The sequence below is a fragment of the Notamacropus eugenii genome, chromosome 2, assembly GCF_028372415.1.
Source record: "Notamacropus eugenii isolate mMacEug1 chromosome 2, mMacEug1.pri_v2, whole genome shotgun sequence".
NCBI classification, from domain to species: Eukaryota; Metazoa; Chordata; class Mammalia; order Diprotodontia; family Macropodidae; genus Notamacropus; species Notamacropus eugenii.
This window is the reverse complement of record NC_092873.1, coordinates 492778480-492804646: the sequence shown is the minus strand read 5'-3', so window position 1 is coordinate 492804646 and position 26167 is coordinate 492778480. Positions and strand designations below refer to the sequence as shown.

The 26167-nt window shown below is 37.5% G+C and overlaps 1 protein-coding gene across 8 annotated transcripts in view; it reads left to right on the top strand.

Moving 5' to 3' along the window:
* TTLL7 (tubulin tyrosine ligase like 7) overlaps positions 1-26167 on the top strand; it is a 233682-nt gene that overhangs the window by 8972 nt on the left and 198543 nt on the right. The window contains exon 1 of one of the 8 annotated variants that reach the window (XM_072648849.1): positions 20502-24887. The exons of the other annotated variants lie outside the window; for them this stretch is intronic. The gene's annotated coding sequence lies outside the window, so the exon portion shown is untranslated. Of the gene's footprint in view, positions 1-20501; positions 24888-26167 lie in introns of those variants that run through there. 8 annotated transcript variants of the gene reach the window in all.

The following is a 26167-nucleotide window of genomic DNA, read 5'->3' as shown; positions in this document are numbered from 1 at the left end:
TTTTTTTTTTTGACCCTTAGAAACCCATGAATTGGCCTTTTGGACTCTTCTCTTAAGTCGTCTTTGTAAGATCACAATCATTATTAACTTGAGTAGCTAGATAACCCTAAAATACCATACAACACTGATAACAATTCAGAGCTAGTGCATAGAGAAATGAGGGAACGGTGTTGTTAAAATGTGCTCTGTGAAGGACAAGGGGTCCGAGGGGAAGAGACAACTAAAGGCAACTGTAGGACAAAAGCCTGGGGCAGAGCTAGGTAGAGTAGCTAGAGGCAGAAGCACAATGTGTGTATTCCCGTGTGTTACCTCCTGTGGGCCTGCTGAGAATGAAGGTTGTATATTGCAATGAGTATGTCCCTAGCAACAATTTCCCACTGGATGCCTGTTTACCTGCTTATGCTTTCCCCAAAGATTCTCTTCTCATTCTTTTCCCTGGCAAAAACATTTACAGATTTTTTTCTCTGTATCTAGTCATTTTTTGACTATACCCGTTTATCTCTACCCAGACCAAAAGGCTCTTATCTTCTCTATAAGCTTTACTGCTGTTCCATCGGTTTTCTCTGTCTTGTTTTTCAGTTCAGTCATGTCCAACTCTTCATGACCCCATGAACCATGGTACCCCTGGTCCTTCTCTCCTCTCCTATCTCTGGAGACCCTAAATAGAGCATACCTCTCCACAATAAGTGGGAGTAAGGCAGGTTCACATAGTAGGTGAGAACAGTATTTTACAAATGAGCCCTAAACAGTTTTGCATTTTTATACATTTGGTCATGATGCCCAGTAGCTGGAGGGACAGTTCAGCGTAGTGGACAGGTAGCCAAGCTTGGAGTCAGGACATCAGGTCAAAATCTGGGCTCCATATATTAAATGGCTGTGCAAGTGACCTGTGTGGCAGTGTCCCTTTTGCCAACTTGCTGTATAGCATTGACTAAGTCGCATAACCCCTGGAAATCTCAATTTATTTCATTTGGGAATAGGTTGTGGGAAAAGTGGTTGGCACACCTTGAAAGGATCCAAAAATGTGACTTAGAAGCTAATATTTTTATGGCAAGATAGACCTTTTCCCACTTGAGGCTCACGACAACCCTGAGAAATAGGTGCTTATGGGTATTGTTTCTCCCTATACATAAATGAAGGAATCAGAAGATTAAATGACATTTCCATGGTTGTGCAGTTAGTGTCAAAAGTGGAATTTGAACCCATCTCTTAGGAGCCTGGATATGTTAACATGCTATGAATGTTAACCCGGTTTGTTGTGTAGAACTCTTTGTGTTTGTTTTAGCCATTTCTGCTTCCTCAGTGAGACTTCTTCCCTTAAAACAGTAATGAGGAATTAAACCAGTGAACGCAGTGACTGTGTCTGATAGGGCGGTCAGTCTTCCTCATTTGTTGTTCTCCCCATTCGTAGTCCTTTTATCTTTCCCCCATTTCCAAGGGAAGTTGGGTATGCCATTTCCTCATATTTTCTCTGGGGCCAAGATGGGTCATTACAATTCCTCAGAATTCAGTTTTGTATTAGTGTTCATTTTGTTTATTGTATGGGTAGTGTTTTTTCTTGGTTCTGTTTATTTCAGTCTACATTAGATTTCCTTCGTTCCTCTAAATTCCTCATGTTGCTTCTTATAGAGTAATAATATTTGGTTGCATTCATGTTCTTTAATTTCTTCAGCCATTATCAAATGATAGGCATCTATTTTGTGATATTATCATTTTTTGCTATCAGGTAAGTGCAGTGCTGCTATGAATATTTTCATCAATGTAGGAATTTATGTTTTTGATCACCTGGGACGGGGGTGGGGTACCTGCGGCCCCAAGGCTACTTCTAGGTCCTTAGGTACAGCCTTTTGACTGAGTCTAAGTTTTACAGAACAAATTCTTTTATTAAGAGGATTTGTTCTGTGAAGTTTGGATTCAGTCAAAGGGCTGCACTTGAGGACCACAGAGGACCACTTCAAGTTCACCACCCATGATCTGGAACATAATATATGCCTAGCAGTTAGATCTCTGGATAAAAGGGTATGAATAATTTAGTGACTTTTCTCATATAATTGCAATCTTTTTTCTTCCCAGAATGGTTGGACAAATTGACAGTTCCACCAAAGGGGTATTGGTGTATTTATCTACCTTAGCATTTCAAACATTGGCTTTTTTTTTGTCTTCTGTCATATATGCCCCGTTGCTGAGTGTGAGGTAAAACATCAGCATTATTTTAATTTGTATATCTTTTATTACTAATGATTAATCATTTCATGGTATTGTTGAACATTTTAACTTTGACATTTATTTGTAGCTTTGACCACTTCTATACTGAGGAACAGTTCTTAGTCTTACATATGAATTAATTCCCTGTCTTGGATATCAGACTTGTAACAGTGATACTTGATGAAATGATCTCCATTTCCCATAATTCCCTTCTAATTCTAGCTATATTTATTTTGTTTATATAAACAGAAATTTCTTTTTCCCTTTTCATCTTATCCCTTTATTTGATTAAGAATTTATCTACTAGACATAGTTGCAAAAGATATCTTCTTCAATTCTTTTAATTAAAAAAAATTGCTTTTATATTTGCATTGAATAATCATTTGGTACATGTATTTGTCCTGTAAGAGGCTGATCTAAACTGATTTTCTGCCAAAAATCTTTAAAAAGCTACTACCATTAGTTCTTGGTCAAATATGGAGTCTTTCCACATGTAGGTTATGTTTGTAGGTAGGTTACCAGATTTTATTGTTTCTAATTCTTTCATATCTAGAATATGCGATTGGCCCAATTTTCCATTTTTTAACAATAATTTTGATTACTCTTTTATAGTATAGTTTGAAGCCTTGTAATACTCCTTCCATTTCTGCTTTTTTTAAAAAAGATTCCACTTGAGATTCAAGACATTTTGCTCTTCCAAATTAATTTAGACATTTATTTATCTAAGTTTGTAAAGTAACCTTTGGTGGTTTGGTATCACTAAATCTTTAAATTAATTGAGGTAGTATCATTTTTATCTTATCAGCGTGGTCCATTCATGAACTATGGGTTGTTATTTGAATCTTTGTTTCTGTAAATAGAATTTTATAGTATTGATAGATAAACTACCAGATAGTTTATGCATTTTTGTAGTTGTTTTGAATGGAATTTCTCATTCTTTCATTTATTCCTGATTTTTGGTATTGTAATAGAGAGATGCTTGTAGTTTTTTTTTTTTCTGGAATTATTTTATATCCTAATACTTGACTGAAAATTTTGTCTAAATTTTTTTCCTATTTTCTTCAAGTAGACCATCATGTCATCTGCAAGTAGAGATTATTCTGTGTCTTTGTCAGTGTTTATGCCTTTAATTTCAATTTTAATTATGGTTTTTTAGAATGTTGAGAAGTATGTCAGATAATGGTGGAGAAAACTGAGTATCCTTGCTTTACCCCCTTATTTACTGGGAAAACTTCTAGTGTTTCACCATTTCAAATCATGCCAGATTTTTTTTTTTGCTTTAAGTATATAATTTTTATCAATTAAAAAGAATCCTTCAAAGCCTGTTTTAAGGATTTTTAACATAAACAAGTACTATATTTTACATTTTTTTCTGCAGTCAATAATTCATGTGAACTTGTTCTATTTTCAATATAATTAAATATACTAATCATTGTTGTACTATATTATTCATGAAAATATTTATAATGAAGGCAACAGTGACCAGAGATAATTACGAATAAGACTTCCTACTCATCTCCTCTCCTATATGGAGTTCTATTTATACTTTAGTAAAACATCTATTAGGTTGAAGATGATCATTTTTCATTAAACTTAGCTCAGTGTGAAGTAATGAAAAGAACACTATGTTTAGAATTGGAGTCCTTTGTTCAAATTCTGCCTCATCTAGGTACCAGCAATGTGGCCTTGAGGAAGATTCTGAACTTCCCCAGGCCTCAGTTTCCTTGACTAAAAATGGGTGTGGGGAGGACATTCAAATAACATAGGTATTTTTCAGCTCTATGAATATTCAGCAAATATTTATTAAATGTATACTATTTGCAGAGCTCTGTGGTGAGCATTAAAGGAGATAAAAAATTTAGTTAAGGCAGAACTGCCTACCCTCATGGAGCTTATAATATGAAAGAGTGATTAGGTATGATCAAGAGAAGAAGAAAATAAAAGACATTTGATTAGTCAAAGAATGTTTTTCATTCAGGATTCCTGGATTTTAGTTTTGGGTACTCTAACAACATATGTGTTATGACCTTAAGTCGTTCAGTTTAGTTTGTCTCCTTATTTTCTTTGTGTCTCAGCACTTATTGAAAGTATTTCTTTGAGATACTTAAAAAGTACTATTTAGGAATATACAAATGGCACTGACCTTCAAGGTGATTTTACTGGGAGTTAGGTATCTAATTATTAGGGTGCTAATGAAAGTCTTTATTTGTTTTCCTCAGTGGCTTTCAATCCTTGCAAACTGGGTGCTCAATGAATGTTGTTGACCAATGTTTTTTATTATTATAGAAAGAGAAATCCTTTTCTACCAGGTGTTTCCTCAAGTTGAAGATATGCATGTGGATATAGAGTGAAAGTTGGCAGGGGATCAGGAAGACCCAGGTTCCTGCCTTTGACAGTCTGTAAAATGAGGGTGTGTGGCTCAGTAGCAATAAAGGAGCCTCCCAGCTCTAAATCCTCTGATTTTAAAGTCCCTTTCCTTCTATGTGTTCCAGTCTACATTGTAGAGCACAGGTACCAACCCCAATTAGTAGATATGGTCCTTTACACTAATGAAATTGCAAGTGTGACCCAATAAATATTGGTGAAGATACTCCTGTTACCAATGCAGGTGGGGTACCTACTCTAAACTTAGAATTTCAGGAGAGTTGCCTGCAGTACTGAGAATTAAGTGACCTGTGCAGAGGCCCAGAGCTAGGATAAGTCAAAGATGGGTCTTGAAATTATCTCTTCCAGAGTGCTGTCAAGGTTGGATCTGGCTCTCCATGGTGCTACACTATGCTATGGCTTAAAAATTCTCTTGTAGCTCATATAAATGACTCTCCATATTATTAGGGTTTAAAACAGAGTCTGGGAAGATGGGGAAGGAGACATACCTGGGATCCAGGGTATGAAAAACTATTTACTCTTCAAAAATTATGAATTCCATTTTGAAACCATGCTGAAGTATTATAAAGAGAAGACATGAGTCCCAGACATTTTTGATGGTAATTCTAACAGCCTATGGTTATTTGTCATTTGGGTATGTCTGTTAGGACATAGTTCAGTTTGAATTTGGAATTAATAATCAGCTTGTCACAAATATTTGGTAAGAGTCTACTATGTTCTCTGTACTGGAAAGCATTTTGTTAACTTGCTGGAATCAAGTTAATTTTATGGTAGTGTCCATGGTGCCATTGTGGCCAGCTGGGGGGCACTTGGATTTGAGTTTACTATATATGTCCATGTATCTGTGTGTATAAATAAGTACATACATTCTGATGAGCTAATGAGGCTCCATTGGGAAAGACATGTGAGCACCGGTAAGTGCTGAGGTCAGAGGCTAGAAATGAACATCAAAGGGAGGGGAGATGTTGGAGAAGAAGCCCAGCCTGAGCTTGCTGGCTCCACAGTGACCCTGCCTTTAGCCCTCTTCCTCCATTTCCCCCCACAAATTGATTTTCATATCTAATGTGGAGTAAATAGGACTTTGCAACTCTCTGAGGTCCCAAATTCAAAGCAGCTATGCAAATGTAATGTTAAATCTTATATAATAATATTTTGTGTTCACATAAATTATATATAATTATCTAGCACATACTACTGGCAGTCATTGAATACTTCTTGACTAATTCCAAATACAAATTATACTTGTTATCTATTAGTGTTGCATCTATCTGTATATCTACATATATATGGAAAATTAAGAAAAATATTTTTACCTTTGCTTAGCTGCTATCAGTTTGGAATCTTAGAGTAGCAAAGTTCTATTTATTCAAGTTGAGGGGCAAATCAAGTTGAGGGGAAAAATCCAGGAAAAAGGCACAGAGTGGATTCCCCTTGGAGCTGGTAAGATAAGTGCTAGGTTTTTCTCCAACCTTTCCTTCTTTTTGGTCTCAACTTCAGGGTAATGACTTAAAAATTTGTCACATGCTTTTAACAGTTGAACCTTATTGGCTCATCAGAATGTTTCTTTGACTCTGCTTACTTTGCCAATTTGAGACCTCTCCACCCTTAAAAAATTTTTTTACCTGTCAAAGATAAAAACAGGGCAATGTAATTATTTTTTGGTACATGCATAGAATCTCTCCTCCTTCAACCTGTATTTCAGCTTTATATTTCTAAGTTGTAAACAAATTATTCCTGAAATTTTAAAGTATGATAGCATTATAATTGGTGAAAAATGGAAGACTTGATAAGGTGTACCAGAAAATTTCATGGCATTCAGTATTATAAAGAGATTTTCTTTAGAACTGCAATATTACACATTCTTAATTTTGATTTGGACTGCAGTTTATCAAGAGAACATTCAGTTACTCACAAAAGTGGTGTCCTTTGTAGTCAAATATAAGGATAGAAAAAAACTATTAAAACTGAATTGACATATTTCACCACAATGACCAGGTATTTTGGTACTTTGTACGCACACCAAAAAACATGTCAACCCTAAATAATTCTACCTTATTGCAGCTTTTGAGTTCTGGTCTCTCCAGTTTAGGATTCAGAGAATAATAAGCATTATTCATAATCTTTTACTGTAAAGTAGAAATAAATCAAGTACTATTCCTGAATAAACCCCTAACCTTTTTAGGGATCCAACTGCGGTACCTTTTGTCTCAGTGGCCTACTGTGCTCCCTCTTGTCAATCAAGACTCTGGGCTACGTGCGCCAGTGACTTTGACCCCATATGGCATTTGTTATATTATATATTCAAACTGCTGTTGGAGTTCTTCACACTCTTTGCTGTCAACTGAGACATTACTGTGACATTGATACTATGGAGAGTTATGGGTGGAAGTTGGAGAGAGGCAGATTTGGGCTCCGTGTAAGGAAAAACTTCCTAACAATTAAAGCTATCCCAAAGTGGAATGACCTGCTTAGGAGGCGCTAGTTTCCCCTTCACTGGAGGTGTTCCAAGAGGAGGTTAATGACTACTAGTCAGCTATGTTACTGAGGGGATTCTTGTGCAAGTATGGGTTAGACTTGATATAGATAGCCTTTGAGGTCCTTCCAACTCAGATCCTGGGATTCTGGTGCCAGGTGTGTGGAAATTCATTAGATTTCAGCACTCTTCTTTTGTTTTTAATCAAGTTAATACCTATGTTAGGTGGTGGAGGCAGATTCTTTTAATCTAACAAGAGAAAAGAACCTAGGTACCTTTTTATATTTAAAAAATGTATGAAATCTTTATTTTTTAAATTTAAAATGGCAAGTTTAGTTAATTTAAATCAATGTTTCAAAGATATTTTAGACCACATTAGAATTAATGTATAGGCTCTGCTATTTACTATGGACAAGTTACTCTGATTTTTTAATCTTTGTAAAATAGCAGGTAGTGAAACTTTTCTTGCCAACTTCATAGGGAGGTTGAGAGGATCAAATGGGAGTTGTAAAAGTGAATTTTGTAAATTTTAAAGATCTACCTGATGATACATTATTACATGAGAATTACAAATCATTAAACTTCATGTTCCTATTGAAAAGATCTTCAAGTCCATGGATAAGAAAAAAAAAAGAAAGAAAAATTTTGAAGGCCATCATAATTCTTTGAAGTTTTTCCAGGGAGAAAGGAAGAATTTTTTCTTTCAGTGGCATTAATAATTGATTACATGGAAAAGTTTGTTCCCTTTGTGATGGCAAAGTGAGATCCATTATTTGTAGGGATTCTAGAGAAATAGAATATTCCTCATATTGGCATTAAGCCTCATTTGTGTAGAGGAAAACATACTATAAGATATTTGTGCACTTAATATAGAATGACTATGTTGAAAGCACCATGTTATTCAGAGTTGGGGCAGATGTCTTGTGCTTTGATAAGACTGGAGATGGGAGCGATGGAAAAACCTTCTCCAAGTGGACTGTTTGGTGTTCCTTAGAGTTGGTGATAGACAGGGTGGCCTTTGACTAAGCCTAAATGAGAATCATTTTCAGCAGAAAGGAATTTTAACTGCTCCCCACATTATAATATTAGAGCTACATGATAGGAGCCTTCATTTTTTTCTCCTTTGCAAATGGAGCTTGTTTGTATAGTGTAGTGTGTTGAGAGTTATTTTCAGCCTTGACTGAGAAGCAGAAAGCTAAATATATTCTTCTTTAGTTACATTACTGCATATTTTCCTCCATTATTGTCCTTGACTTGACATTTGTAGATTTTATTTTTAAAACCTGAAAAGAGCCATCATAATATATGTATGGGATGCAATGAAGAACCTGGGATATTGCTTGTGTTTCAAACTTAATACTAATCTCATGTACACAAGAAATGATTTGGAGGTAATATTTTAGATCAACAGGTAAAAGGAGCTAAAGTCACTAAGGTTTCCAGACGTTTTCTTTTCCCCAAATGAATATATTCAGTAAAATAAATCTAATTCCTTGAAGCAATTTCTTGGCCCTTTTTTTTCTCCAGGAGTGTCAGACTTTTATGATTTCTATAATTTTTCTGGTGGTTGATTAAAAAAAAAGAAAGACAGCTCCAATGCAGCCATTCCTCCCTCCTCCCATCTTAAGTGTGTGTTTGTTTTGTGTTAACGTTATAATTGTAGCAATTCCATTTTCAACTTCAAGTTAATTTGCAAAGACCACAAGAATGTATAATTATAATTTATGGTGTAATTATTTATCATATTTAACATATATGCTGTATTCTTGATTTGTCATTGGAGGAGAGCCATTTTTGAAGAGCTATGAAATGTAAGTAGACAAGCAGAATTTTAATGCCAGTGATTGTGCTTATTAAATGATTAAGAGAAAAACTATTCTTAATGCAAAATATATTAATTTGAAACTTTGTTAATTTATTATTTTAAGCTTTCTTTTCTTTTCTCCATTGCAATCAGGAAAATTAAAGTAATGAGTGTCTTTTTCATGGTGGTGGTGTCTCACTTCAAAAAACATGGATAGTGAAGCATGCATGGGAAAGAAACAGTAACTAGTGCCCAATCAACTTTTGTCTAATTCATTTTTAAATTGATGCTAAATGTTTTTGTTTTCCTAATTATGCAAATTCGATGATTGTGTAATTTTACCATCTCACTTTCCGTGTATTAGAAGTGAGGTATGAACTCATAATCACTAAGGGAAAAAAAATTACCCATAGAAAATATAGTAGATTTTTTAGTAGAGTATAAAAGGATAGATCTTATTTTGCAAAGAAGGCAGATTTCTTAGGTGAGTGCTTTTATATTTACATAATTTATATTTTTGTCCTATTATTATATTATATATATACACACATATGTATGTAAAATATATGTCATGTTATCAAGGCTATACTCAAAGGTCCCTGCAATTGATTTTATAGGAATACTTTGTGTAGATGTGGAAACACTGCCTTCATTTTTTAATTAATTAACTTGTCTTTCCCATTGGAGTATATGTTCCTTGGAGGAAAAGACTTTGCTTTTGTCTTTGTATTTCTTGTGCCTAGTACAGTGCCCAGTGCCTAGAAAACACTTAATAAATGATTGTTGACTTTTTATAGTACTTAGTGCAGTCAGCTAACTTTAATCAGCATTTATTATTTAATTTATCATGTTCACATTAATCAGACATAATTATATTATAGAATATAACACAAATATATCATAAGCATTGCTTATAAATATTATATTGTTTTAGGTGTCAGGACTAAAGAGGTCCTAAAAGGGCAGTTCTGTAATGAGATTATTGTGTGTGCTCATCCTTCGTTGCTGAAGAAGACCATGTCATCAGAGAAATGATGACATGACTTGCACTTGACTTTGTTTTGAGTGAGGGAGGGCTGTACAGGTCACCAGCCTCATTTCTCCTCTAGAACCATCTGAATCCAGTGACTAGATATTCATCAGGATGACTGGAGATGACCCAGGATGAGACAGTTGGGATTAAGTGACTTGCCCAAGATCACAGAGCTAGTGAGTGTCAAGTGTCTGAGGTGAGATTTGAACTCAGGTCCTCCTGACTCCTACACTGGTGCTCTATCCACTGCACCACCTACCTGCCCCAATGAGGTTATAAAACTTTAGTAGAAGAGATAAGAATTTATTGAAATAACCTTAATACAGATTAAATTATACAAATAAAGGATAGAACAAAGGGCTGTGAGAGAGATGAGAGGTTTCATGGTGGAGGTTGTACCTTAGTCCTCTGGACTTTAAAAAAAAAACAAAAGGTATTTTAATGGACAAAAGAGGACTTTGGGGAGGCTATTTGAGATATGTTAAGGTTGGAAATCATGTGAATACACACATTGAGATGGAAGAGGGCAGAACAGGAACCAAGAAGTATGAAATGTTTAACTTGGTTGAAATAGAGAGCAAACAGCAATGAGAGGGGGAGTACCCATGGCTCTAAAGCCCTGATGATCACACCAAAGGGCAGTGGAGATGTGCTTGCCGGTTGCGGGTTATGGCTACACGCTGTGATACATACACAATCCAGAAACTCCTGAGAAGAGCAGGGGTAAAGAAAAGCATTCCAGTGAATGAAAGGGAGAGAAGATGGACTGTTCAATATAATACGAGTAAGAGATTAAGAGACATGGACTGACACAAGGACTCCACTTAAACCTTTTTGCCGTGAAAAGAAATGGAAGAAGGCCTCTAGCACATGATAGTGTGAAGAACTTGGGAGGCACATGGAAGAGAGTGGCATAGGGCTGACATGCATGGATGGGTTATGAGCTACGTCATTGGAAGGAATCCTGGAGTTGATATGGTCACAGATCCATTGCAGCACTTGGGAGTTTTTGAGAGAGGACTTTGTGAGTGTATTGTAAGATTGGTAGGAAAAGGTAGATAAGAGTCAGATTATAGGGAGGCTTTGAATGCCTGGTAAAATAGTGTTCAACAAATGTTACTTAAATGTTACTCATTGGGAAAATATGGTTAGGGTATGGCACATGGAATAAGCTCAAAAAGGGTTAGACTAAAATTACAGTGATTCAAGAAAAATGACAATATATAGAGTATAGGAAATCACCTTTGGTCAGACCTGCTGTCCATGTGCATCAGTATTCTGCCTTTGAGAGTTGGTACTAAGTGATGTTTTATCAAGGAACATCATAGATAGTCTCTGTGATATTGACCCATCTCAAGCAGTGAGAGTTACTGTTACTGCACCCTGATTTGTGTAACTTTCCCTGAATGAATTTTATGAAGAGATTCATTTCATTAAGTATTAGATTCTTACTGGGTGTAAGACACTATTAGGTACTAAGGATACAAAGGTGAAAATATGACACAGTCCCTGCCTAAATAGAGCTTATTTGTTTCTGGGACAAGATATATGTAGAATTATGAATAGTATAGAGTGGGATATGAACAAAGGAGAGAAAGTGCTGCAGTCAAATTGGAGGAGGAAGAGAATACTTTATCTCTAGCAAGCTAGGAAGGTTTAAGTAGGACAGGTGATGTTGGACTAAGGCTTGAAGGAAGAGAGACTAAAAAGGTAGAGAAATGAGAAGGAAGGACTGTGTAGTAGGCATGGGGGATAGCCTGCTACAAGGTACATAGGCAATAAGTAATATGTTGGATTTAGCACCTGTACTTTTAATGAAATGCAGAATGAGAGAAGTGCCTAGACAGGTAGGTTGGCATGAAATGGTCAAAGGCCTTTAATGGCCAAAGTGAGAGAGTTGGTATCTTATCCTATAGTCATTTTGGAGCCACTGGCTGGTGACCTGATAAGAGTGCTGCATTGTGTTATTTTGGTGGCCACAGAGGGGAATGGTCAGATGCAGGGAGATCGGGGGGCTAATATCTAGGGGAGAGATGTTTCAGGCTTTAGTTAAAGGTGGCAGTGTGAGTGGAGAGAAAGAAGGTAGGTGTGAGTCATGGAATGGAGGTAGAACCAAGAAGATTTGGCTCCAGGACAGGGATGTTGAAAGGGAAGAGTGAAGAGTTCAAGATGACTCTGAGATTTAGTGCCTGGGGGTCTGGGAGGATTGTGGTATCATCAACAGATAGAAAGAGGGAATAAGGTTTAGGTTAGATGATTGAGGTATTGTGTGTGTCAAGTTTGAGATGCAGATGGCACATCCATGTAGAGCTGTCCAGTAGGCAGGTGGAGAAGTGAAAGGAGAATCTGGGGGAGTTAAGAGCATGATGGATATATACACTACATCCAATGGATATATATATATATATATACACACACATATACACACAATAGATGCATATACATATAATATATACATACAATAGAAAAATAATATGCATGTATATATATAATAGATACATAAAATAGTTATATAAATTTCATAACCATCCATTTGGAGGGAATAATTAAAACCATGGGAATGAGTGAAATCACCAAAGAAGAGGGTGTATGCAAAGGAGAGATAAACTTGAGGGCTAGGACAAGAGCTTTGGGGTGACATCTACTCTTAGGGAATGGGTAGAAAAGGGTGAAAGAGTGAAGTTCAGAGCAAAAATGTATCATGAAAGTCATGTGGAGAGAGGGTGACCAGGGATGGCTTTGGTCGACAGTGCCATGCTATGGACAGTTCAAGGAGAATAAGGAGTGAGAAAAGGCCATTGGAGTTGGTGATTAAGAAGTCATTGGTGACCTTTGAGAGAGCCCTTCCATAGGATGGTGGGAATTGAGACTTGAAGGGCTTAGGCAGTAAAAGGGCTGAGTGTAGGATAATCCCCAGGAGCTCAGCAGTGAAAAGGAGTGGAGATGGGATAGAAGCTTGAGTAAATGGCAAGGTCATGGGGAGGTTGTTGGTCTTTTTTCGGGTGGGGAGACAGGAGCATGCTTGTTATGTGTGAATTATTTGAACACTTGCACCAAGATATATATGTATATATATTTATATATGTATATATTTTCAGCCTGGGTAGTGCATTTCATGGGTTTGCTCTTGGCTATGTAAAGCAGTTCTTTTATTAGTTCCATGACTCCTGCCTTCAGACTTCAATGGGGGGTACTTGCTCTTTGTAGTCTGGGATTTAGTGAATAATTAGCTCTCTTTACTCTATCCATGGCCTTCAGGACTTTATAGAGCTTAATTCCATGTCCTCTTAGCCTCTATCTTTCCAAGACTAAACAATTTTAATTTTTTTGGTCTTTCTTCTGGTTGCAGCCCCTCCCCTCCCCTCCATCCCCTTGATCATTTAAATCATAGTTTTCTAGCTCTTTTTGAAATTTATTTTGGTGCTTTATTGAGGTGCAAGTAACTAGAACTGTGGAGAGCATTCCAGGTGCACTTGCCTTTTCATCACCAGCAAGTATGTTTTAAAATTCATGTGGTTTAGCAATTCTTCTGGGTAACTGACTGTTTGGTGAGGAGTTGGGCATAATTAGGTGAACAATGAGATAGGATAGTGGGAGTGGAGAAAAAGATGGGTGACTTTGGGAGAGATCCTTTCAGGATTTGAAGAGAGCTTGTCTCAAACTCCCATTTTTTTCGTTTTTTTTTGGTTAATATCTACATTTGTGTCTATTTCCAAAATTAATATTTTTGAGAGTTTTTACTTAATTTTTAAAGAATTAAAATATAAATTGTTTTTCTGATTCTTGATTGCATACCCAGTTAAATTGATCATCTTTTAAATATTGGTACATTTAATTTGGACTTAAAATGCTGTTGGTCAGTGACTGTAACCTGTTGATGTATAGTAGAAACTCATAAATTTAGACTGCATATGGAATATGCTAGGATTTATGCATAGGATCATGATTCTAACTGAGTGGTGAAATCTTTAATACTATGCTTAGCAAGCCTTGGTGGGAGGCCTTTGGATATTTGTTGTACACCATTATCATGGGTAGGCCTCCTTTTCCACTGGTGGGCTTTCTGATTCCACACTACCTCTCATGGTAACAGCAGGGACAGCCCAACATTTTGAAGCATTTGCCATTTAGTAGCATCCTTTGTGCTTAGTTCTTTTTGTGACCTGCCTTGATCAAGTCAGACCCAGCCTTGTTCCTAGACCTCTCCCCAGGAAGGTCATAGAAGAGCCCCTGTCTTTTTTTTTTTTAAACCTGTTCCCCACAACATAATGTATTGGATAAGGGGATTACAAAATGAGAAAAGAATGAAGCTCTTAGACTGTTCAGTATTCCAGTCAAACTGGCTTCTCTGATGCCTGAATACCTTTTGAATACCTCTCCTGCTTTTGTGCCTTTACACACATCATTTCCCTATGTTTGGTGTTCCTTTCTCATGCTCACCTTTCACTACTTGTTGGATTCCCAGCCAGCCTTTAAAGCAAGCCTTGAAGTGTGCTAGCTGTCTCGATGGTTGTCCTTCCTCCATCATGTGTAACCATCCCTGGCTGGTATCTCCCTGACTCCCAGGACCTTATTTATCATTCCATTTTATAATTCTCTAATGACCCTGATTATGTTGTGGTGTGTATTAGCGTAGATGTCTTGGTGTTGTCTAAGCCTTGTGATGCCCTCTAAGTTCCATGAAGTCAAAAACTCTATTATTGAATGAATGGATGAATAAAGCATTTTTTAAGTGCCTACTATGTGCAAAGCACTGGGAGTAAAGATAAAAAAGGAAGCTCACAATCTAATGGACAAAGTCCCACCTTGGGGAGGTTTCAGCTGCAAGTCAGATGGAGGCCCTTGGTCCTTAGGGTGCAGCAGTAATGTAGACATTTCCATGGATAAAAATCATATCAGTTTCTCATGTTGAGCCATTTCATAGTGTCCCAGTCTTTGGAGGCAAGAACTTTCCTTTCTGGGTCTTGGGTGGTAATGGCTATAGCCCTTGCTGGAGGGGCTCCCAGGCTTGCATCTCCACAAGGGCTGCTTTCCAGGATGAAGGCTGAGAGCACAGAGCTGGAAGCATTGCTAGTCCTAAGATTCTTGGGCATGTGGTCCTGGGCTACCTTTATTAGGTTCTAAACGGAGGTGATGGTCAAGGTAGTTTGACTGGCCAGGACCATGCTGCCTCCTGTCTCTTGGAAGTGAGACTGACCTGCCTAGTTCTCTTCAGATATCTTGTCTTCATAGTGCTCAGAGCGAAGCTGTGGACACAGGGCTTCTCAGTACATAGTTGTTGTATGTACTGCACATGAGTTTTTTACCAAGTGTAGTTGTCTGAGTTTTTGCTCAGTCCATCCAATTAAACTTGAATTAAGTTATTTGAGTTTTGACACTGCCTCTTAGTCTTTAAAAATGTCTCTTAAATAGCACCCAGCACTGTGGTGCACATACAGGAGATACTCAATAAATTCTTGTCATATTGAATGACTAATGTCATCCATCTTTAATCAGAATTACTGAATTATTTAATTATAAAATGTTTATGTTAAGCATATTGGAAGAACACTTGGGCCCTAATTACATGGATTTGAAAGAGAAAAGCTATGGTTTGAGCAACTTAATTTTTAGGGGTGCAGGACAGAATTATAGTAGAACCTGGTTGGGAAATGGGATAGAGATAGGGGCAGACTCATTTTTCTTTGATAGCAACAAAGATGTTGCTCAAATATTAAATTATTGAAATAGAGTAAAATTCAGTTTGAACAATATCTGAAGTTGTAAAGTTGCCCTGAAAAATTCAAGTTTTTAAATACCCTGAACATACCTAGGAGTCTATAGGACTTTTGAAGAACTGCTTTCTGTAGTGTGGTAGAAAAATAGCTGGACTTGGATTCAGGTGAGACCTGGGCATGGCCCTGAAGCCCTCACCCTTCTCAGCTTGGGGCCTTGGGGCAGCTGCTTTACTCTCTGGAGATAAATGCCTGTTTCCTTTTAGGTCAAATAAGGGTAATGCTGATTGATACCCATAGTACCTGCCTCACAAGGTAACTGTGAAATTCAAACTGGGAAGTATATTTAAAATGCTTTGTAAACCTTAATAGTATTATTTCATATAAATTCTGAGACTTTCTTAATCTGGGGTGGAGGGAGCCCAGAACCCGTTCAACCTGCAGGCAGGTTTCTTTGTCTCTTCTTATAAAGAAATGAAGGGGGGGGGGGGGTGGGTTTAGGGAATAAAGAATTTCATCTTGAAATTAGCACCATCCTTCCGGTTTGGTTTTGTGTATTTGTTATATTGTGTAGATTCTAAAACAGGGATGGAACTTGCTGCCTTGAGGCCACATATGGCCTCCTAGGTCCTTGGGTGCTGCCTTTGGACTGAGTCCAAGTTTTACAGAACAAATCATTTTATTAAGGGGATTTGTTTTGTGAAGTTTGGATTCCATCAAAGAGTCACACTTGAGGACCTAGAGGGCCACATGAGGCCTTGAGGCTGCAGGTTCTCCACCCCTGTTCTAAATAAATTAAGAACACCCAAATCCTGTTAGCATAAAAAATATAATGATGGGCAAGCTACTAAAAAAAAGGCTGAATGTGGGCTATTACATACATGAGCTGACAGGTTCCTGAATTGTACTTAAAAATATTGAGTTATTAATGATTGCTTGACCCATATGATAATATTTTAAAGGAAATGATATTTCATATCCAAAGAATAATAATCGCAAAGATTTATTAATCACCTACTATAGGCCAGACACTGTGCTAGGCACTAATTGAAAATATTGTTGATCCAAGTGACAAAAAAATATTGCAGAAGGCTTCCTCAAGAGATGACTTGAAAAGCTCAATAAAAGGGGGCCATAGCCCCCTTGTCTCTGATGATCATAAATTGCTACGTTTTGAGTGCTGAAATTATTTTTCCTACATTAGAGCTTATAATTTTATGTTTAGCACTCTCCATTTGTGCTTAGATATGTAGCTGTCTAGACGACCTCCAGCACCCTCTTTGGGGAAATGTCTTTTTTCGTTGATAGTCTCTCTCCTGGAGGACTTTAGGGATCTTTTAGCTTCAGTCAAGTCTGTAGCTGGGGAAAGTCTAAACACAGCTGTCAGGGGTTGGTATGTTGTCCCTTAGTAAAAGTGGCAACTGAGAGAGGCCCTGGGATTTGATGTACTTTTACAGCTGAGCAGAGAGGGGCAAAAGTAGCCACTGGTAATTGTACAGGCATCCCAGAATGTTGGCTGGCTTCCCTCAGGTCTGTTTCAAGCCATCTATCAGGACAGTATTATACTTAGTTTGATTCTTTGATATCTTTAGTTTTCTTGTTAGAATAGAATTTGCTTTCATTAATTGCCTCTGCGGAAATTTCCTTTAAAGGAATCTGTTTTTACTGCAAAGCTTTTATAATCTTTTTTACTCAACTGCATCCCCTGTGTAATTCCTTTTCTCCCTCAGGAGATAACAAGTTGGACAAAATGTAGATTCATTCCCTTTAGAAGGATCTCCCAAATCCCTGAACTCAACTTCAAAATTGAACTTGTTATCTTTCCTCTTAATCTTGTCCTCCTTCCCTTCTTCTGTGCAGGGCACCACCATTCATTTTTCTAGTCACCTAAGTCTTCCACCCTAGAGACATTCTCAGCTCTCCTCTCTCCTTCTTCCCATCCATTAACTTGACAATCTTTGTTAATTCTGCTTCCACATTTCTCTCAGTTGTTCCCTCTCTCTCCTCATACTCTAACCACTCTTCTTATCTGTAGTATTGCCATAATCTCCTAATTAGTCTCCTTGTATCTAGCCTCTCACCTCCCCCATTCATCATTCACCCAGATGTCAAATTAATATTTCTACAGCACAAGTTTGACCATGTCCCTCCTGTGCTCAGGAAGCCTAAGTAGCTCCTTATTACTTCTCATATAAAAGATGTTTAAAGCCATCCACATTTCTGGCTTCCTTTTATCTTAACAAAATGATTTCACATTTCTACACTTTTCATTCTATGTTGTCACCATATTGGCTTACCTGCTGTATCCCTATACAACATTTTACCTCCTGCTTTCCTCCTTTTACATGGATAGCACCCCATATCTGGAATCGTTCCCTCCTACCATTTCTTGATTTCCTTTGTAGTTATTAATCCTCTCTGAAATATTTTTCATATTACAACCAATCAACAATTGGTCCTTTGTTTAGAAAAAAATTGCTTGGCACTGGTGCTTCAAAGTAAGTTTGTCTTCTTCCCTCATCCTTCTCTAGAATGCAAGGTCCTCTATGTTTTTAAATCATTGTATGGTTCTTTCCACCATATATATGCTTATAATTTAATAGGGATAGTAGTCTTTTAAAAGTTCTGTTTCACTGAGTATAGTAGCAATACAATGATTTAAAACCAAAAGTGGTTTCCACTTTAAATCCTGGGTACTTAAGTAATATAGTCTTTCACTAAGGTCTTCCTTTAATGCTTAATTTTGTCATGGGAGTGATTCTGGGGTCTTGAAAGGCTATGCTAATCAGTGGCAAAGCGTAAGATCTGGAAAGTCCTTCCTAGTCAGAAAAGCCTCTAGAGGTGAGGTGTTGGATGGATTGTGTGTGTGTGTATATCTATCTATCTATCTATCTATCTATCTATCTATCTATCTATCTATCTATCTATCTATCGATGTATCTATCTATCTATGTATCTGTCTATGTATCTATGTATCTATCTATGTATCTATGTATCTATGTATCTATCTATGTATCTATCTATCTATCTGTCTATCTGTATGTATATATGTATATGTATGTACATATGTGTATATATATATATACACATATATATAAACAAATTAGGTTTAGTAAGGTTAGTAATTTCTATTTTCACCACTGGCAGAGAAGTTTTAGCTTTTAACCAATAAACAATGACAATAACAAGTAAAAGTTAAAAACTAACAAGCTAGCCAAATTAACTAATAAAAGCAAACTCAACTACCAAAGCTACTTTTTGTTTTCAGGAGAAAGTCCCCCCAAAGGAATTTAAAATTTCATTGTTGTTCTAAAACACCTATTATCATAGATTAAAGATCTTATGTTGCTGGTGAAAATTATGCAATAAGTTTTTAAAAAATACAGCCTAGAAGCATTAGAAGTTTAAATCTTAAGGCTCTTCATGCTTCTTTGAATGGCTTCAACTTTCTTTATTGGCAGGTTTAGTTTCTCGGCTCAGAAAACTGGGCTGTCAAGTGTTCTATATTTGATTTCAAGAGGACAGGGCTCACATATTTTCCGTAATATATGATCTCTATAATGCTTGTCAAAGTGCCAGGCATCCAGCTGGATGCCCAATAAATGTTACTTGCTCCTAGTGATGATTCTGGTTTCTGGTTGCTTTGGTCAGTGACTAAAAATCATCAGCTAGATTTTGAGTTTCCAAAAGGTCCTTGATAAAGGTCTCTTTTTTTGGGTGTGTCTCCCAGTTTGTGGTTTCTAGTCCATTTGTCAGGAGCCAGTTGAATGGACTGTGAAGTAGAGAAAAATAGGGTTTCTCTGATTCATTTAGTCCCTTGGGGACATTTGTAACACAATCTCTTCTTCTGGTTGGTGTCTGCATCATTTTTATTCTTGCAGTCTACTTAAGCAGCTGCCTTGAATTCTGCTGTAATGGATGGTCATTATTTTATCTCTGAAGTATAGTGATATATTTGGCTGGAAAGACAGGTTCATAAGGAAGAGCCAACCCATAAGAGACTATCTGAGCAGCCAAGTTAAAGGTTCATTGTGGTCTTATATAAGTGAGCCTGATTCTTGATGGCCATTTACTGTGCAAAATTAAATCTGAGGATGAGATTTGGTGGGACCACCTGTGTGACCCTTATTGTTATTCATGAAGATATGGGGGAAATGTAGTATATACCTAGCATCTAAAATTTGCTTTTGTGGTCCAGCCTTGGATCCATGTTTTAGAACAACCATATGACTTAAAGTCTCATTCCTTACATATAGGTGCCTTGAATAAGCTAGTGCTGCTTTAGGCTGAAGAAAACTGTTTCTATTCAATATATCTCACTAGTCCCTCCCCATTTTTATCCACATCCAACCCTCCATTTCTTCCTTGAGAAGAAATCATTTGGTTTCTAGACCTGTTTAGAAATCCCTGGGTTGTTGAAGCCCTAGTGGTCTTCTGAATTGCAACAGTGTTGTGTGTTTCTGAAGAGTGTGTGTGTGTGTGTGTGTATGTGTGTATGTGTGTGTGTGTGAGAGTGAGAGAGAGAGAGAGAGAGAGACAGAGACAGAGACAGAGACAGAGACTAATAGACACCAGGCTGATTGTTTACTTTGCCTACAGTCACTACAATATTAAGTGAAATAGCCTAAATTAGGAGAATTTAAAATCACTTCACTTTTAATTGGACTTTTAACATTAAAAAGCACGCTGTTATTTAATCCCCCAGAATTTCATAAAATATATACGCCTGGAACAAATTTTGAGCACATCTGATAAGATGGAATTTAGCTGTCTGGCTTTGAAGGCTCGTTGACGGCATTTTTATATTACTTCCTCAAACTGTGGAGGAAAGAGCAGCCTTAGACCAAGAGTCACATGTCCTGCATTCTGCTCTGCTGCTCTTTTGTCACATCATGATAACCATGAGCAAGACACCTCCATGAGCCTGTTTCTTCTTATATAAAAAGAAGGCCTTGATCTGGCTGATTTCCAAGGCCTCATTCAGTTCAAAAGAATTTTAGGGATATGCCAATCAACAACCAGTTATTAAGTGCCTACTGTGTGTAAGGTACTATAGCCACAAAAAAACGTGGTTCGGTTGAAGAGAACTCTGGCCCAGAAATGAGAGGACCTGGACCAGAATCTCACTGCTGGTGCTTACATTTTTGTGATATTGGGGAAGTCACTTAACTTCCATAGACCTCAGTTTGCTTAACTGGAAAATGAAAGAGTTGCACTTAGGATTCTTTATAAAGTTCCTTCTCCCACTGTATGGATGACCCTATTTTGTGATTATTGAATCGTTTCAGTTGTGTCTGACTCTTTGTGACCCCATTAGGGTTTTCCTGGCAGAGATACTGGAATGGTTTGCTATTTCCTTCTCCAGTTCATTTTATACTTTAGGAACAGAGATGAACTTGCCCAGGGTCACATGGCTAGTAAGTGTTGGAGACTGGATTTGAATTCAAGAAGATGAGTCTTCCAGGTTCTAAGCCCAGTGCTCTTTCCATCCATTGTACCACCTGACTGCTCCATAACAACAAACACGATCATATGACCTCCACTGTAGTCCTACTTTGTGGAAAGAAAAGTTCCTAAAGAAAAGGTTGACTATCAATTTAGTTTTTTTTTTTTTAACCTTAGCAACTTACAAAGTCTGTCTTCTGTGCTGCAGAAGGGTTGTGACATGAATGGCCTGGCTGATGAAATCTTTGAAGTCTAAGTGAAACAAAGAAAATGGGCAGGGAATGGATTTTGTCTTGATGTTGACAGTGATTGCGTTTCCATGGCCAGAAGGCAATGGAAAGATGCTTGGTGGGTATGAGTGAGACTCTGGCTTGTTTCCACAATGATGTGCATTTAGGAAGTGGCACAAAAAACATCTTTAGGAACATGTATGATCTAGAGAGGAGAGGAAGGGGGCAATTTATTGAAGAGCAGGGTTTAAATTTAAACATGGACAGCTTGACTATGGTAGTGGTATCCATATCCATGAAATAGCAGCAGGCATCAGGAAGACTTGCAGGGGATTGAGTAGATCCTCTGGAGAGTTTTCTGTGGATCTGCAATCTTCACACGAGAAAGTCCTGGACTGGTTGGGCTCAACATCCGCGTCCATGAGGTCATTAATTTGTCTGAGTTTTTGGATGATTCTAGTGGAGCAAAAGAGCTGTGGAAGAGCATAGGAAAGGGTTTGGGAAGGGCTGCAGATTATTGATTCCAAAGATGCCCAAGTTTTAATTTATAAGCTGACATCTGTTTTTGACCCTCTCCCACAGAAAACTGAAATAAAATAAAAGTGGGCAGACAGAATGGGAAAGCATGAGGCTAGGAGGTAAATAACCGGGGCAGACAAACAAAATGTATCTTGGTAAACTGATTTCAAAGTCCCTGACAGGACCCTTAAGAATAGAAAGAGGGGTTCCCTGAATACCCATTGCATAGTTGTTATTTCAGGTTTACAGCTCCCTAATTTTTGAAGCAGCTATAGGAGCAATTGGTGCTTTTTATTCAAACCTGACCTAGGCTAGGGAGGAAGATAGAATCCTCATTTCTGTTTCATATTTTACAATTAGATAGTGGAGGCAGATTTTAATCCCTCAGTCACCAGTTTTTTTGTCAGTTTGCCATGTTCTAAAGGTTGTCACCTCCAGCCTACCTTTTGGTGATGACACTTAGGATACAAATTGCTTAATTTGCATACACTCCAATGGGGAAACATGAATTTCTCTAATCACACTGAATAATGGAGGACCATCTTCACTGTACAAGTACAAGTATTGCGTAAGCCTATTGAGGGTTCTTGTTCTTTCTACAAATGATGGCTCTGCTTGGTTATTTCTCAGCAGGACTCTAAGCTTGTTAAGAGACCATTACTTGAAGAGACTTTTGATGTGGCCACATTTGCATTTCAGCGTACATCTCTTCTCTCCTTTGCATTTCAGATTCTTGCCACAGACAACATGGATTTCTTTCAGTTGTCATAGTTGTTTTCGTCTGTGGTGATCAGGATAAGATAGAGGTGAAAGGGAGAGAAGCAGGTGAAGCGAAAGGTTGGGCTGTTGGAAAGAAAGGCAAAATGGCTGTTTGTGGTTACAAAATGAATTGCTTATTGAATCTTTTCTATGAATTATGGATTGACCTTGCTTGAAATGCCCCCCAAAGATACTGCTTTACTGAAATATTTCAGACTTAGGCTTACTGATTGAGGTAGGTTTATTTGTTTGTTTAAATGAAATTTGGACTGTGAATAATGTCTTGCAGGGCAAGGATATCTGATATATTTGATTAAACAGTCGTCCAGCTCATAACCACAATCTCATAGTTTGTCTTGTGGATGGATGATGCATGGGTTTTTATATAAGTAACATTTTTCCCCCCTAATTTTGACCCATATTCGAATGATCTATCCTTTACTCTGCACTGTGATCTAGAGGACTTAACGTTCAGAGGAACAGATTACAGAGGAAGAATGTATTTCTTTGTCCTAATTAGGTTTGTTGATTTTCAATCAGACAGATAGATCACTGTATTGGGTGAAGCAACATCTTCAGCAATAAATTGGTACTACTTATAGTCCTTTAAGGCAGTGGTTTCAAAATGCTTTTTTATTTGGGGGAGTTATTTTTCAGTTTGATTTGCCCACAATAATTCAGAAAAGATTTTTTTTTTTTACTTGGGACAATTCATATATAATGTTTGCTAGCATGTCCTTCCTTTTCCTACTAAAGTGAGTATTTGGGGTTTTTTAAAAATCATTTCCTTTAGTTCAGCTCTTAGGATTTAGTGTAGCTTCTGGAAATAATGACTAAAAATCTTTCATATAGTATAGAGAAGTAGCCATAACAAATTTTGTACAACTGAGATGGAATTGCAAGTGTGAGGTGCATTTTATAGTTAGTTTATATCCATTTCTGCATATTTTCTTCCTACCTCCTCTACCTTTTTAAGCATTTGTAGGGTGCCTATGCACCTGAATTTCATGTGGCAGAGAGATAACAGATTGTATTAGTATAGACAGATAAAATAAACTGCCATAAATCTATGTAACTTTCTTTGCTGAAAGCAATTAGTTCATTTATGTAATGAAGGCAAGAGCCTTTGGGGTTACAGTTTTCGGGACATACATGGCATTTTCTTAAGTTTTTATGTGGCTACATAAAAACTAGTTAATATCTTAGAATTGATTTAGATAAATGAAAGAGAATTTTTAGTGAGAAGTAGACATCTGTACCCTCTGATACATCTACCCCTTTAAAATTCAATTTGGGATAAGTCTCTTTGGACAAATAGCCTAGGAGAGTGGAAGGAACATGAAACCAAAGCAAATTTTGTTGGAGAAGAAAGAAGAAAGGGTCCAGGACTCCATTAGGCCATGGTTAAGGAGGCTGATGTGTAGAAACATCACTGGTCATCCTGCTCTTAAGCCTGTGTGATATGTGTGGGGCAGATCCTCATGCTTGGTGGCATGGCCCATCCAGGAAAGCTACAGTGAGTTCAGTCACACTGGTGTGGTTGTGTGGGGGAAGGCAACCTCAGGTGACCGGACCATGGAGAAGTGAGTTGAGGTAGTGATGGGGAAGGGAGAGGTAGGTTTGTCATGTGTGTCTATTGATTAGCATGGACCCATCAGATTACTGCAAGGAACAGAAAACCATTCACATCCAGAAATATACTTCAATTCGCATACATACACTGATGCCCTCGGTGACAAAGGCCTGGTCACTCCATTGCTAGTTAAGGGAACTACAGTTTTAGGAGTATGAACACACAAAGTATCTTGAATCTGAAACCTTAGGGAGTTGCACTCCTGGGGAGCCAGCTTACAGCCTGTGAAGGAGAGGTGGAGTAGCTCCCAAAGAATGTCCTCCATGAGGAAAGAGGCTATATTTTTTTTCTTCTTCATGCTCCACTCAGTTCAACTTATAGAATAGATAATACCTATTTGTGGAATGAAGGATTGCCTTTTAAAATAAACCCACAAAAGCTCATTAAGGAAAGAGTAGTCATAACTGTTTGATTCTTTGCTTTACTTCTACCACTACAAGGTTAAATTATTTACTTTTATATGTTTTTTGAATGCTTATTCAACTGTAGGATGGGGCTTCAGAGGAGACAATAACAATAATAATAGAATGCAGAAGAAAGTTGACTGAGAAGTGAAGATGGAAGGCTAGACTTCAGATGAATGTGCAGATGACTACAGAGTCCCTTCAGCAGTCTTGTTCTCTAGTGATTCAAAGCAGATGACAGCTAAGACCAGGAGTAACCTACTTTGATTGGATTATGGAATTTGTAAGTAGTATCTGTACTTGTGAGCAGTAGCCCAGGAAGATGGACACCATGTCAGAATAGTGTTAGTATCTGCCATGGGGCTTAGTTTTTGCTGTTGCATTCTCATTTTCCTCTCCTCTGACTTTTTCAAATATTGTGAAATCAGCTTAAGCACTTATGATGGACAGCTTAAGCCCAGAGCATGGCACACAAAATAGGTGTTGGGGCACCATTGTCAAAGCCTGTCAGTTGGGATGTTATTTTATGTTGCCAGTGACCAAGCACATTTTACAGGAGTTGATGAAATCATGGTTTCCCATGTGAATTTGGTGGGGAAAAAGTTGTGGCCTGATTTTGTTATTAAAAAGATTTAAGCTAATTTTCAGTCAAAGGTTTTTCCTCAACATTTTTTGACATTTTCTTTCTTTAGAAACTGATTACATCCTATTGATAATATTTTCTATAGAGGCATAGTGCACTGAGCACCTCTTTTAATTTGAGCTCTTTAATTCCTTTTCACAGAAGGAATTGAAACCTGTGGAAAGTGGTAGTGGTGAAAGATGAACCATTGACCAATTTGTCATTGGCATGTAGCCCAGTGCTTCATGAGGTCCTTGTGTCCACAGACAAATTGAAAAGACAACAGGTGATAGTGGATCATAGGATTAAGATTTGGGAAAGGGATCTTAGAAATCATCTGGTCTGACTCCTTCATTTATAGATTAAACTGAGACCCAGAGAAACCAAGAGATTTGTTCAAGGCCACATAATTTTGAGTCAGAATTGATTCAAAATCTTTTAACATTAAATCAAATGGACTTTCTTTTGCAACATGACACCTTTACACTGAGAGTTAGAAAACCCAAGAGAGCCTCAAAATATAAACCTACAGCCAGGGATTGACTTAGGGAATGGCCAGACTATCGATATTTCTTCTTCTCTGCCATGATCTTTCTTTTGTCAACTGCTAGTTTAATCATTCATTCTGATGAATCTCAGATTTTTTCAAAAGGTAACTCATTGGTTATCTAGTTCAAATCACACCAGAAATGAATCGTCACTGAAATCCACTTGGCAAGTGTTCATCCAGCCTGTGCTTAAAATCTTGGAAAGAAGGGGAACTCACCGCCTCTCATGGGAGCCTATCCACTTTGGGACAGCTTACATTGTTAGGAAGATTTTCTTTACACTGATTTTAAAAGTGTTTCTTTGCAACTTCCACTCATTGGTTCTGCCCTCTGTTGTCCAAATGGAATGCAGTGGTGTGCGGATTACCAGGGACAAGGTAAAAATAATTATTT